Source organism: Leptodactylus fuscus, chromosome 5 (genome assembly GCF_031893055.1).
Source record: "Leptodactylus fuscus isolate aLepFus1 chromosome 5, aLepFus1.hap2, whole genome shotgun sequence".
Taxonomy (NCBI): domain Eukaryota; kingdom Metazoa; phylum Chordata; class Amphibia; order Anura; family Leptodactylidae; genus Leptodactylus; species Leptodactylus fuscus.
Window position 1 is genome coordinate 203,417,659 of NC_134269.1, and position 14,091 is coordinate 203,431,749.

Here is a 14,091-nt window from a genome sequence, read left to right on the forward strand (position 1 = left end):
TTCGAATAGCGAGTGGTACTCGATCAAGTACGAGTATTTCGAATACCGTAGTATTCGATCGAATACTTACTCGATCGAGTACTACTCGCTCATCTCTAATTGCAAGCTGATTAGCCCAACACTAGTAAGGATTTGTAAACTCATATAATCATATTTTATTCTCAATAGAACATAGAACACATATCAGGATCTGAAAGTTGAAAAAATTAACAAATTTAAAAATTGATGCAGCAACAAATCTAAAAAAAAATTGGGACAAGGTTAATAAAAGGCTGTAAAATGAAGTGGTACTAATGAAAAACTGCTAGAGGGTCAATTTTCAATTAATCCAAATGACCGTGTATAAAAAAAGAGCATGATAGAGTGACAGAAAAATGTTCTTCAACCTAAAATTGCAGACTTTGAATATTCCACTATGTACAGTACATAATATCATCAAAAGTTTCAGAGAATCTGGAGAAATTCATGTGTCAGTATTAGATGTTCCTGATCTGCATGCCCTCAGGTGTCACAGCATTAAAACCAGGTATGAATCAGTAACTCAAATCACTGCATGGGCTCAGGAATAGTTCCAAAAATCCTAGTTTGAGAACAATCCACAAATGCAAGTTAAAGCTGTATTATGCAAAGAAGAAGTCATATATGAACGCAATTCATAAATGTCCACAATTTTTCTGGGCAAAATGAAAAAATAGTTCTGTGGTCAGATGAATCAACTATTTAAATGTTTTATGGAAACCACGGATGCCATGTCCTGTGGCTCAGAAGCAGCTTGTTATCAGTGCACTGTTCAAAAGCCTGTATCTGTAATGGTATGTGGTTACATTAATGCCTATGAGATGAGCGATGAGCAAAATATAGAGGTTTTATGCTTCTGTCTGGACGAAATCTGTTTATGTATTTCAAGAAGACAACTAAACACTACACATCCATCACAACAGGAAGACTTTGCACAAGGTTCTGCAGTTCTGGTGCTGAACCAGGCTGCCTGCAGTCCAGATAATTCATCCATGGAAAACGTTTGGTGCATTATGAAATAAAAAAAATACAAAGCAAAGTCAACTTAGCACTGTTGTGCAGTTAGAACCCTACAGGACACAAAAATCGGACAACATTCCTGTCCAAAATCTACAGCACTTGCTCGCCTCACTTCCCAGACATTTATAGACCGTTGTAAAAAGAAGTTGAGGTGTTGCACAATGGTGGACATGTCAAAACTTTATTCAGATGTGTCGCTGCATCAATTTCTAAATCAGTTTTTTTTTCAAATGAAATAGAGAAACATCTAACTTTCACCTCCTGATATCTGCTCTATATTGTGTAACTTTTAGAGATGAGCGAACAGTGTTCTATCGAACACATGTTCGATCGGATATCAGGGTGTTCGCCATGTTCGAATCGAATCGAACACCACGTGGTAAAGTGCGCCAAAATTCGATTCCCCTCCCACCTTCCCTGGCGCCTTTTTTGCACCAATAACAGCGCAGGGGAGGTGGGACAGGAACTACGACACTGGGGGCATTGAAAAAAATTGGAAAAAGTCATTGGCTGCTGAAATCAGGTGACCTCCATTTTAGACGAATAGTGGATTTCAAATCCGGGTCATATGAGAATGTGAACTTTGTGACTATGAGACAGGGATAGCTGTACAGGCAGGGATAGCTAGGGATAACCTTTATTTAGGGGGGAATGTTATTAAAAATAACTTTTTGGGGCTCTATCGGGTGTGTAATTGTGATTTTTGTGAGATAAACTTTTTCCCATAGGGATGCATTGGCCAGCGCTGATTGGCCGAATTCCGTACTCTGGCCAATCAGTGCTGGCCAATGCATTCTATTAGCTTGATGAAGCAGAGTGTGCACAAGGGTTCAAGCGCACCCTCAGCTCTGATGTAGGAGAGCCGAGGGTGCACTTGAACCCTTGTGCACCCTCAGCTCTGCTACATCAGAGCCGAGGGTGCGCTTGAACCCTTGTGCACACTCTGCTTCATCAAGCTAATAGAATGCATTGGCCAGCGCTGATTGGCCAATGTATTCTATTAGCCTGATGAAGTAGAGCTGAATGTGTGTGCTAAGCACACACATTCAGCTCTACTTCATCGGGCTAATAGAATGCATTGGCCAGCGCTGATTGGCCAGAGTACGGAACTCGACCAATCAGCGCTGGCTCTGCTGGAGGAGGCGGAGTCTAAGATCGCTCCACACCAGTCTCCATTCAGGTCCGACCTTAGACTCCGCCTCCTCCGGCAGAGCCAGCGCTGATTGGCCGAAGGCTGGCCAATGCATTCCTATGCGAATGCAGAGACTTAGCAGTGCTGAGTCAGTTTTGCTCAACTACACATCTGATGCACACTCGGTACTGCTACATCAGATGTAGCAATCTGATGTAGCAGAGCCGAGGGTGCACTAGAACCCCTGTGCAAACTCAGTTCACGCTAATAGAATGCATTGGCCAGCGCTGATTGGCCAATGCATTCTATTAGCCCGATGAAGTAGAGCTGAATGTGTGTGCTAAGCACACACATTCAGCACTGCTTCATCACGCCAATACAATGCATTAGCCAGTGCTGATTGGCCAGAGTACGGAATTCGGCCAATCAGCGCTGGCTCTGCTGGAGGAGGCGGAGTCTAAGATCGCTCCACACCAGTCTCCATTCAGGTCCGACCTTAGACTCCGCCTCCTCCAGCAGAGCCAGCGCTGATTGGCCGAATTCCGTACTCTGGCCAATCAGCACTGGCTAATGCATTGTATTGGCTTGATGAAGCAGTGCTGAATGTGTGTGCTTAGCACACACATTCAGCTCTACTTCATCGGGCTAATAGAATGCATTGGCCAGCGCTGATTGGCCGAATTCCGTACTCTGGCCAATCAGCACTGGCTAATGCATTGTATTGGCTTGATGAAGCAGTGCTGAATGTGTGTGCTTAGCACACACATTCAGCTCTACTTCATCGGGCTAATAGAATGCATTGGCCAATCAGCGCTGGCCAATGCATTCTATTAGCGTGAACTGAGTTTGCACAGGGGTTCTAGTGCACCCTCGGCTCTGCTACATCAGATTGCTACATCTGATGTAGCAGTGCCGAGTGTGCATCAGATGTGTAGTTGAGCAAAACTGACTCAGCACTGCTAAGTCTGCATTCGCATAGGAATGCATTGGCCAGCCTTCGGCCAATCAGCGCTGGCTCTGCCGGAGGAGGCGGAGTCTAAGGTCGGACCTGAATGGAGACTGGTGTGGAGCTATCTTAGACTCCGCCTCCTCCAGCAGAGCCAGCGCTGATTAGTCGAGTTCCGTACTCTGGCCAATCAGCACTGGCCAATGCATTTCTATGGGGAAAAGTTAGCTTGCGAAAATCGCAAACTGACAGGGATTTCCATGAAATAAAGTGACTTTTATGCCCCCAGACATGCTTCCCCTGCTGTCCCAGTGTCATTCCAGGGTGTTGGTATCATTTCCTGGGGTGTCATAGTGGACTTGGTGACCCTCCAGACACGAATTTGGGTTTCCCCCTTAACGAGTTTATGTTCCCCATAGACTATAATGGGGTTCGAAACCCATTCGAACACTCGAACAGTGAGCAGCTGTTCGAATCGAATTTCGAACCTCGAACATTTTAGTGTTCGCTCATCTCTAGTAACTTTCACCTTCTTTTATGTGTTCTATATTATATTGTGTAACTTTCACCTTCCGATATCTGCTCTATAATATATTGTGTAACTTTCACCTTCTGATATGTGTTTTATGTTCTATTGTGTAACTTTCACCTTCTGATATGTGTTCTATATTATATTGTGTAACTTTCACCTTCTGATATCTGTTCTATATTATATTGTTTAACGTTCACCTTCGTTTATGTGTTCTATATTATATTGTGTAACTTTCACCTTCGTTTATGTGCTCTATGTTATATTGTATAATTTTCACCTTCTGATATCTGCTCTATAATATATTGTGTAACTTTCACCTTCTGATATGTGTTCTATATTATATTGTGTAACTTTCACCTTCTGATATCTGTTCTATATTATATTGTGTAACGTTCACCTTCGTTTATGTGTTCTATATTATATTGTGTAAATTTCACCTTCTGATATGTGTTCTGTATTATATTGTGTAACTTTCACCTTCTTTGATGTGTTCTATAATATATTGTGTAACTTTCACCTTCTTTGATGTGTTTTATATTATATTGTGTAACTTTCACCTTCTGATATGTGTTCTATATTATATTGTGTAACTTTCACCTTCTGATTGGGGTTCTATATTATATTGTGTAACTTTCACCTTCTGATATCTGCTTTATATTATATTGTGTAACTTTCACCTTCTGATATGTGTTATATGTTATATTGTAACTAAAATATGGTTATATGAGATTTACAAAAGATTCCATCCTTGTTTCCTTTACATTTTACAGTGTCTCAACTTTTTTGGAATTGTGGTTTTAGTTTTGTAAGGAAACATTGCGTATTACTTGCATTTTATTAATTTATTGTAAATCCTGCTTACAATGTCTATAATGGGTTTAGGAGTCCCATACGTGGTTTAACTCAGTGACAGACAGCTATCAGTGTATACAGAGATAGCTGCCAATCACTGAATAGGACCGCCCACTGGACTCATAAGCCCATTCTAAACATTAATGAATAAATATCAATATGTTCAACCTGACAATTCCCCTTTAAGGCAAGACTCTGGTTAACAATGGAATGTAAAACCTTTACAAATCTTACAATATTATTGTCATTTCAGGAACCCTGGCCTATGTCTTATTCACAAAACAGTTTCTGTAGTCTGGGTTTATTGATCCTGTTAAACAAATGGAGGAAGTGCTTGAGGATGCGGAGAGGGTAAATGCCAGCGCTGGCTTATGCGATGGAGGACGAGGTCTTGGGGGACTGAATAAGTAAATACTTCTAAAAGTTGTGCTAGATAAGCACTTTCTTACAAACTGTGTCACTCCCCCAGGTACCAGACACTGAACTAGATCTGTGTAACCCATATTCTGTTTCTGAGGCAATCCAGTTTACATTTGGCTGTTAAAGGTTACCGTGCCTATTAGACCACATGCGGTATTCTACATCATTGCATCTGGAAATGTACCGGGCACATCGAAACTTGACATTTACATTTCCAATATTTGCAGTTGAGCATGGAAATACAAAAGCGCGAGGGTCAGACTTACATTTCTGTTAGATAATGATGCTAACAAATCCCTTTCCGTTTCATACACTCAATGTGAACTACTGTATACTAATGGTTAGCCAGTCTATAAGATAAAGCAGCCTATATACCTTCAATAGTTGATGGTTTGGGTGACAACTATCCCTCTGGATTCCCCTATAGACTTGGTTTTAATGGGTTAGAGAAAAGCTGCTGTCAGACGCGTTTACCAGCGGTCCTGTGGGCAGAAAGGATTGGACATGTTGACATCATCTGCCCGGGAAGAGTCGGCCATACTCCACGTACATAAGATAGTTGACTTATCTCGCTGAAATCATCAGGTTTCTCTCCTATAATGTGTATGGGACTTTTTAGTCCATAACTCTAGGTTCACACCTGCGCCCAGTTTCTGTTCTTCTGGTCCGCTTGGGGACCCAAAAAACCTGCCTATTATTATCTACCGGGTCTGCCCTAAAAATGAACTTTGACTCTTCAAGTTAAAAGATTCCCCCAAGGGTGTAGTGCCACACAGTCATATCCAGGTCCTGGTACCTAAGAGGGACAAAAACCTCTTAGCTACATAAGAATTTGGCAAGGCCAGAAATAACACATGGTACATAGGGGTGCAGGACACTAAATTTCTGGTCTTTTCCTTACAGATCTGACTTTATCATATGAAAGTCATTGGTTACGTCCTGAAATCATTCTCAATATAACTAGACTTTGGTCTTCTCAGCAGTGGCGTAACTAAAGTGGGCCACGCTGCAATGTTTTGCCTGGGGCCACTACATCATCCCTACAGAAAATTCTTGATAGTGATTAGAGATGAGAGAGTAGTATTCGATCGAGTAGGTATTCGATCGAATACTACGGTATTCAAAATACACGTACTAAGTCGAATACCAGGCAGTAAACACCTTTTAAGTTTACCGCGTGGTATTCGACCGAGTACGAGCATTTCGAGTAACGTATTATTCGATCGAATACCTACTTGATCGAATAATACCCTCTCGTCTCTAATAGTGATGGTTACGGGTTTAAGGAGTTTAATCACGCTTAGGGCTCGTTCACATGGGGGGCGGTGGGGCGGATTTTGACCATATTTTGACTCGGGGAGCCAAGTCAAAATATGGTCAAAACCTGCCTGCCACAATGTCGCGGTTGCGGCTTCCCCCACTCCGGAGTCGGCTCAAATGAATGGGCCGACGACGGAAGTTGCGGCAGCTCAGCGAGTCGCGGCTTCTGCCTGAAGAAAGGGCAGCTCGCTTCTTTTTTTCCGCTATCGGCAGTTGCCGATAGCGGAAAAAAGAACGCTATTGGTCTCCATAGACCACCATTGTAAAGGGGCGGATTATGACGTGGATTCCGCTGTCAAAATCCGCCCCTTTGGCCCCATATGAACTAGCCCATAGTGTGGTTAGGGGAATCTGAGGGTTGGAATCTTGGCTGCAATCTCAATACTGATGCCAGAGCTTATGGGCCCCCTAAGGCTCCTGGGCCCTGGTGCGACTCCACCCTCTGCACCCCCTCAAGTTTCTCCCCTGCTTCTCAGCTTGCTTTAGACTATTCCCAGTTAAAAGTGATAACTACATCAGATATAGCAATGGCATTCATCTGTTAAAGGGGAACCAGTAAGAAAACCACACGTGAGACTATTTCAGACCTGCAGCTGTAGAATCAGGAGTATTGCAGGTACAGTATTTTATTCTATTCTATGTATCATACTCTATTACATATTGTCAAGAACTATCTGAAGAGAACAAAAGACATTGACAGAAGAAATATTTCCAAGAAAGACATTATGAAAGTGTACGGTATGTTCACACTAATGTACAAGTATTTTAAGATAATGCTATTCTATATTGAGCATTGGAAACTGTTAATGGTGGGAAATGTAGACCACAAATGCATCGTTCATTGCTGACCTAAGCGTTAAGGCATACATAAAAGAGACAAGGGACACATTTGTTTCCAGTGAAAAGTACTAAGGCCTTCATCGTTACAGACATTATATCATCAGTAGCCAAAAAGAAAATCTCCGAAACGGCGAAAGTGCTATCTATGGAAAGAACGATAATCTACCGTGGACATGGTTTACTATACAAAACCAAAAAGAGGTTTAGGTTTTTGCATTTAAACTATTCCCAATTAAAAATGATAACTACATCAGGTGTAATAATGGCATTCATCGGTTACAGGGAGCCAAGTGAGTTAAACTGGAACCTTCAACAACTCCAACTCTTTGTATTCTTCAATAGATGGCAGGTCACTGATTCTGATGCAGTTGGAATTTTTTCTCTAGCGCCTACCATTCCTGAATAATCCGTGATGTGATTTTCAACTAATATGCTAACTAGTCTTGGAACAAACAGCCAAGGACCGCCCATCTGACAGTAGGGAGCCTCATTAAAGGGGTTTTCCCATCTCAATGTTTCAGCAGTTTGCCTGTTGTCTCTTCTGATCACTCTCACTTCCTGTATCCCCCCCACCCCCTTTCCTTGCTGAACGGGACACAGAAGTATCAAAATACTTATACAGATCAGATAATATGCCGATGCTTGTACAGAATGGACTCAGTGTTATCTGTGTGTTTACATAGAGAGATAACAGCCTCAGCTTTGTCAGCAAACTGCAATTAGAAGAACTGATTGTCCTGTAAGCAGAGCAGTGAGTGACGTCACTTGTCCTATCTCAAAGGTCCGTGGTTATGGTATCGCTGTGTAAATAATGGATAAACAAAGAACAGCACCGAGCTGCACATAGTGAAGTACCGTATAGTAAGGAGGTCAATAAGACAAAAAAGTTGCTCACCTTGGAAGGTTGTAAACACAACCGTTTTTCACAGTTTATAGACCACTTATGAAGGGGAGGACTTTTGCCCCTAGGGGAGAGCCAGCGGGATCCACGTCACTCTAGGTGTAGGTAATGGCAAGGATGGACCGGACAAAAAAGAGGATCTCTGCGCTCAATCCGTCGTCTTTTAAAATTTCACTTTATTTTGGAAATATAAACACAACGCGTTTCGGGCTAGCTGCCCTTTTTCAAGTGTATGAACTAAATAAAAATAAGAACAATAGCCCCCCCAAAAAAAAGGGGGGGGGGGGAAGTAACAGCAATAAGCAATCCAATAGAGACCAATAAAATATACATAAGTAAAAAGCATTCAAATGTTTTTTGTTTTGTTTTTTTGACAAAAAAGTGTATTACACAACATGTTGTCACTATAGCATGAAACTAGCAAACCATTACTCATAGAGAGAATACCCTCCATATGTGTCCTGAGTCAATAAGCATGGTAACAGACCAGTTGTTCATGACAATTTAAAGTTATTACAGTGAGGAACCAACAAGCTATTTCTCATTGAAAGAATTCACTCCACATATGTCCCACATCCTAACAAACTACTTAGTTCGCGTATAAGGTGGTGATACAGATACATCAAATCCCCCAGGCTAAAATCAGCCATATAAAGAGACTAATGTTCGGAAATAAAATCATGCATATCAAAAATATAATCAAAATATGGTAAGGGGATATTAAAAAGGTCCTACCTTATATCTCACGTCGAGCTGGATGCTTCATCCAGCCGACGAGGACCGGACCTTTAAATAACATTGGTGATAGTGGATGTTTGTGCGCCTTTTTCGGGCGCATGCGTGGACTGCCGCACGTGTAAGCATTGTGGTGCATGAGCGAGATGTCCCGGGGCTCTGGTGCGCACGCGCACGGCTAACCGAGCCAACGCGTGTGCACCTCATACTGCCGGACGCCGCTTACACGTGCGGCAGTCCACGCATGCGCCCGAAAAAGGCGCACAAACATCCACTATCACCAATGTTATTTAAAGGTCCGGTCCTCGTCGGCTGGATGAAGCATCCAGCTCGACGTGAGATATAAGGTAGGACCTTTTTAATATCCCCTTACCATATTTTGATTATATTTTTGATATGCATGATTTTATTTCCGAACATTAGTCTCTTTATATGGCTGATTTTAGCCTGGGGGATTTGATGTATCTGTATCACCACCTTATACGCGAACTAAGTAGTTTGTTAGGATGTGGGACATATGTGGAGTGAATTCTTTCAATGAGAAATAGCTTGTTGGTTCCTCACTGTAATAACTTTAAATTGTCATGAACAACTGGTCTGTTACCATGCTTATTGACTCAGGACACATATGGAGGGTATTCTCTCTATGAGTAATGGTTTGCTAGTTTCATGCTATAGTGACAACATGTTGTGTAATACACTTTTTTGTCAAAAAAAAAACAAAAAACATTTGAATGCTTTTTACTTATGTATATTTTATTGGTCTCTATTGGATTGCTTATTGCTGTTACTTTCCCCCCCCCTTTTTTTTGGGGGGGCTATTGTTCTTATTTTTATTTAGTTCATACACTTGAAAAAGGGCAGCTAGCCCGAAACGCGTTGTGTTTATATTTCCAAAATAAAGTGAAATTTTAAAAGACGACGGATTGAGCGCAGAGATCCTCTTTTTTGTCCGGTCCATCCTTGCTGTGTAAATAATGGGAGGAATAAGTTAACAGGCAAACAAAGCAGCATTTCTAAAGCTTTCAGTTTACATAAGCTACCAGTATAGGATCCTTGAGATGGGACAACCCCTTTAATGTATTGAGTACTGAAAATAACAGATTACGGGGCTGGAGAAAAATTTCCAACTGCATGAGAATCGGTGGCATGGACCTGATGAAGGATGCAAAAAATTGAAGTTGGTAAAGATGGTGAAAGGACCTCCGTAAATGGGTTATCTGGAACTTTAATATTGTCAACCTATTATTAGGATAGGTCATGAATATCAGATTGATAGAAGTCCAACTCTTAGGAACCTCACCCTTAGCTGTTTTTTGGTGGCCAAGGCTGTCAGGTAATAGGAATGCCTCTTTGTCATTTCATATACAACACCGTTCCTGGTAGGAAATGAAACGTTTCTGGTACCATGGCTGGTTGGTAAGGGGTCTTGGGAGGTTCTCTCCTTATTGATCTGATATTGATCCTTAGAATAGGTCATCAAGTCCTGGAAACCCCTTTAACATCTACCCCTAGATGGAGCAATACCCAACATTTCCCTAACGTCTTATATTAGAGAAGTCTCAGCATGTTGTCTTTGGGTTTTCATTGCTTAGATATAATGTATAAATCCCGGAATATGGTAATAACTATTAAATAAATACATTTGCTATGAACTGTAAAGGCACCAAAACACATGGTGTGTGTAAGCCGATGTATCGCATTGCTCAGAACTGGTTGCCCTTTTATGATAAGCAAGTCTATTTCATTTTAGTTAAAATGAAATCCCCGGCCTCTCATTTCCTGCTGCAGAAAGACGCGGACTTCAATATAACACTTTGATATCTGCATCAAGCAGCCCAATGGGCACAAGGCTGTGCATTCTTTATCACAGGACCAAATAATATAGGTAGCAAAACCCTTAAGATTATGGAAAGATGAGCAAGATTCAGATATTCCGAACACTATGAAAATATGATGTGAATGATTAAAGAATACCAGAAGTCTTCCGAGGTTCTTTATCTATGGACTCGGTTTAAGAATAGACATGTCTTTATCTACACCCATACATCAATAATACATATACTGTAACAATTACAGCCATACCCAATTCCATAGATAGTAACCTTAATATTCCACCGTTACTGCCATGTCACATGAATTCAGGAATATGGTGGACTGGGAAGATACGTAGACCACTATTGGGGCACTAGCACATGTAGGGTGACTGATGGCATCAGGAGACCCAAAGTCTATCGATGCCAATGGTTTGTAACAGGGATAGCTGGTTATATTCCTCACAACAATACATAAGTCAGGTTAGACTCCTTGACCTTAAAGGGGTTGTATAATTACAGACACTTATTCCCTTTCCATAGGGGCTCATGCTCCATTCATTTCTATAGGGATGTTAGGATGTCAATTTCCAGCAATCCCATAGAGGTGAATGGTTACTGGTAAGCCCAATGCAAGGAGATTTCAGGGGAACTATTGGGTCTCCATACTCCTGATCACAGGGGGGTCCAGCAGTCAGGGTCCCCGTGATCCAACACTTATTTCCTATTCTGTGGATAGGGGATAATTGTCTGTCATGGGACAACCATAAATGTTCACTAACTAGCCAAATGCTTGTCAACAGCCATTTCCTCCCACCGCCTCATGCACATGCAGCTCGGTCAAGTATGCATGTGTTTTCAATGGAGAGTAAGAAGTAAACTGTTAGCAGACACCTCTAGTGGTGACTTATTTTTCTTGAGAACATGAGGATCAGGCATCTTGAAATTCAACGTCTGATCCTTCTTTCCTCCAACGTTTGCCATTGGGGATTTTGGACACCACCATATACATTAGACCAGCCAACCCCACCAAAATCATCAGGTTCATTCGGCATTCATCTAAAGGGTAAGGTCAACCATCTCAAGTAGGACACGAGTTCAGATTTAGATTTCGAGAAGAGTTTACCTGGGGAACTACAATACACTCACATAGGTCCAGTATATTCTTATAATAACGTGTATGTAACTCATAATAACAACTGTAATGACGAAATTCTAGTTTTACTTATCTTCCAGCATATTCCATATGTCTTATGGAGCAAAAACCCTACCGAGACCTCCAAACTGTAAATCCCTATTGTATATAGGACATGTTGCTTTCCCCATGCTCTACCATACTCTGTCACTTTGTCAATATTAATATTATTAGTGTTCATTGGAATATGGAATCTGTTAGAAGAGTCAATATCATTTGTAGTAACACTTCCGTTCTTATATAAAGTAAAGCTGCGACAGACGTTACCCACAAATCTAATCGCCTGCCAAAGACAGGGGTCTGGAGCCGAACACATGTCATATATACATTCATGCATCATACTATACTATATCATGCTTGATGGAACGAATGGTTATTGCTTTAGTATATACATAATATAGGACACGCATAAATGTCACAAATGCAAGTCTGACTTTTTGGGCTATATATTATACGCTCCGTATATATCATATAGACATCTTATATCTAAGTCCGGACAGGCAGCATACAGGACTCACGTAAGATACCGGACACTTGTATAGCCGGCCGTAAAAGTTTCCTGTTTCCAGATCGAAGAACTTTACGTGATGGATTCCCATTCATGGTTAAATAATATTATCCCTATTTCATCTCCTACTCCCCGGCATATAGTTTTCTTCTCGCTTTATTTGCGTCACTTGTCGGCGTCATTGCTCTTAATACTTGCCCACAATGTATCACCTGTCAAAGTGATCCTAACAAAAAACCCACAAACATGGAACACCCATACACGTACATAAACGTACACCTATAATATAAGAACACAGATAACTAGACAGCATGCTCACCCCTCCCGTATATGATAGGTCATTGTAGGTGAGGAGTCTATAGCAATAGTACCGTATTGGGGCGTACATTAAAATAGATTCATCATCACGGTATGTTAAAGACATTGTTACTGTATAAGGTAATAATATAGAAATACATACAGTATATAACCCTATGACGGTACGCTGGATAGAACTGATTACGACTGTGGTTTTCTATGGGACTGCAGGTAAATCTAGCGAGTTGTCAGAACTTGTCAGACGGGGCTGTATACAGTATTAGTTAGGGACTAGAGGATGAATGAACTTAGTTTCCTCCCATTGGTGTGAATGGTGACTAGGGAGCTGTCCGTTCAGCACCTCCTGTCTACCGGCTCATAGGCTACAAAAATAGATTTCCTTTAACTCGCCACTTTTTTATCTTTTTCTATCTACCGGCTTACATGTTACGAATATATTTTCCCTTTGACATCCAGCTCCATCCATACCGGTGCCGCTTGTCTGTGGCTCTCCACAATGATCACTAACCTGGATTGTTGTGTGCCGGATCTGCAGAGATTCCCTGTGAAATCCAGTTGTGTCCTGCCTGCTGCAGAGAGTGTAAGTGTAATGAGCCCGATGACTGGGAGCCGTCCCTCCCTTCCCTGGTGTCTCCCTCCTCCTCCTCCCTATTACTAGCCTGGGCTCTGCATTGATTGATAGTGATCAGCGGCCGCCTTCACAAAACATCAACAGTGACTATTGCAGAGGAAGGCGCCTCCCCCTGCATGAAGGAAAGAAATGGGGGGGGGGGTTGTGCTCAGGGTGGGGGAGGGATGACCTTGCATTTTGACAGCAAGCTCTAAAGACAGTGTCCCCCGGAACCCAACCCACATTTGACCTTCTTGTAAGGATCCTAATGAGATACTTCATTATTTCTGTCATCTTTGCTTCATTGGGCAGAGTAATATTAATCATTGGCCGGCTACAAAGACAAGTGCATCCTGGTCCTTCTCCTGCAGGAAAGTTCATGAATTAGTCATACATATGTCAGACTAGTGCTGCCAGTGCAAGCCTTGCCATGGATGCCCAGCAGCTGTCACCGTGCCGCCTTACATGTGCAGGCACCAGTCTCTGCTGCTGCTGCTGTTTTCTCTGCTAGGTGTTTCAGGGATCCATATTTTGCAGGTTGTTAGTTATTATGCAGGTTGCAGACACAGATTCTCTGCAGCAGTCACCTGAGGTAATCCTGCCAGACACTGCTCGACACAAAGCTTCAGTAACCTAACCTGCAGCTTAGCCTTATATCTATATTTACATATACACACACACATACATATTCAGTGTATATATATATATATATATATATATATATATATATATATATATATATATATAGTCGAGGTCTGGGGTTGCTAGGTGGGGCGGCATAGACACACAAGTCCAGTTTCTTTTAGTCCAAAACAAAGGTAGAGTTTTATTTCCACTCAAAAAGGTAGTGCAGCAACAAAAGGAAACAATACAAAAATAACTCCCTGCCCGGCTAGGCTCTAACTAAACATAGAATAGGTGACCTAACCT

The 14,091-nt window shown here is 41.7% G+C and overlaps 1 protein-coding gene across 2 annotated transcripts in view; it reads right to left on the reverse strand.

Moving 5' to 3' along the window:
• CPLX2 (complexin 2) overlaps window positions 1-14,091 on the reverse strand; it is a 98,992-nt gene that overhangs the window by 30,840 nt on the left and 54,061 nt on the right. Inside the window, exon 1 of one of the 2 annotated variants that reach the window (XM_075275055.1) lies at window positions 13,060-13,189. The exons of the other annotated variant lie outside the window; for it this stretch is intronic. The gene's annotated coding sequence lies outside the window, so the exon portion shown is untranslated. Of the gene's footprint in view, window positions 1-13,059; window positions 13,190-14,091 lie in introns of those variants that run through there. 2 annotated transcript variants of the gene reach the window in all.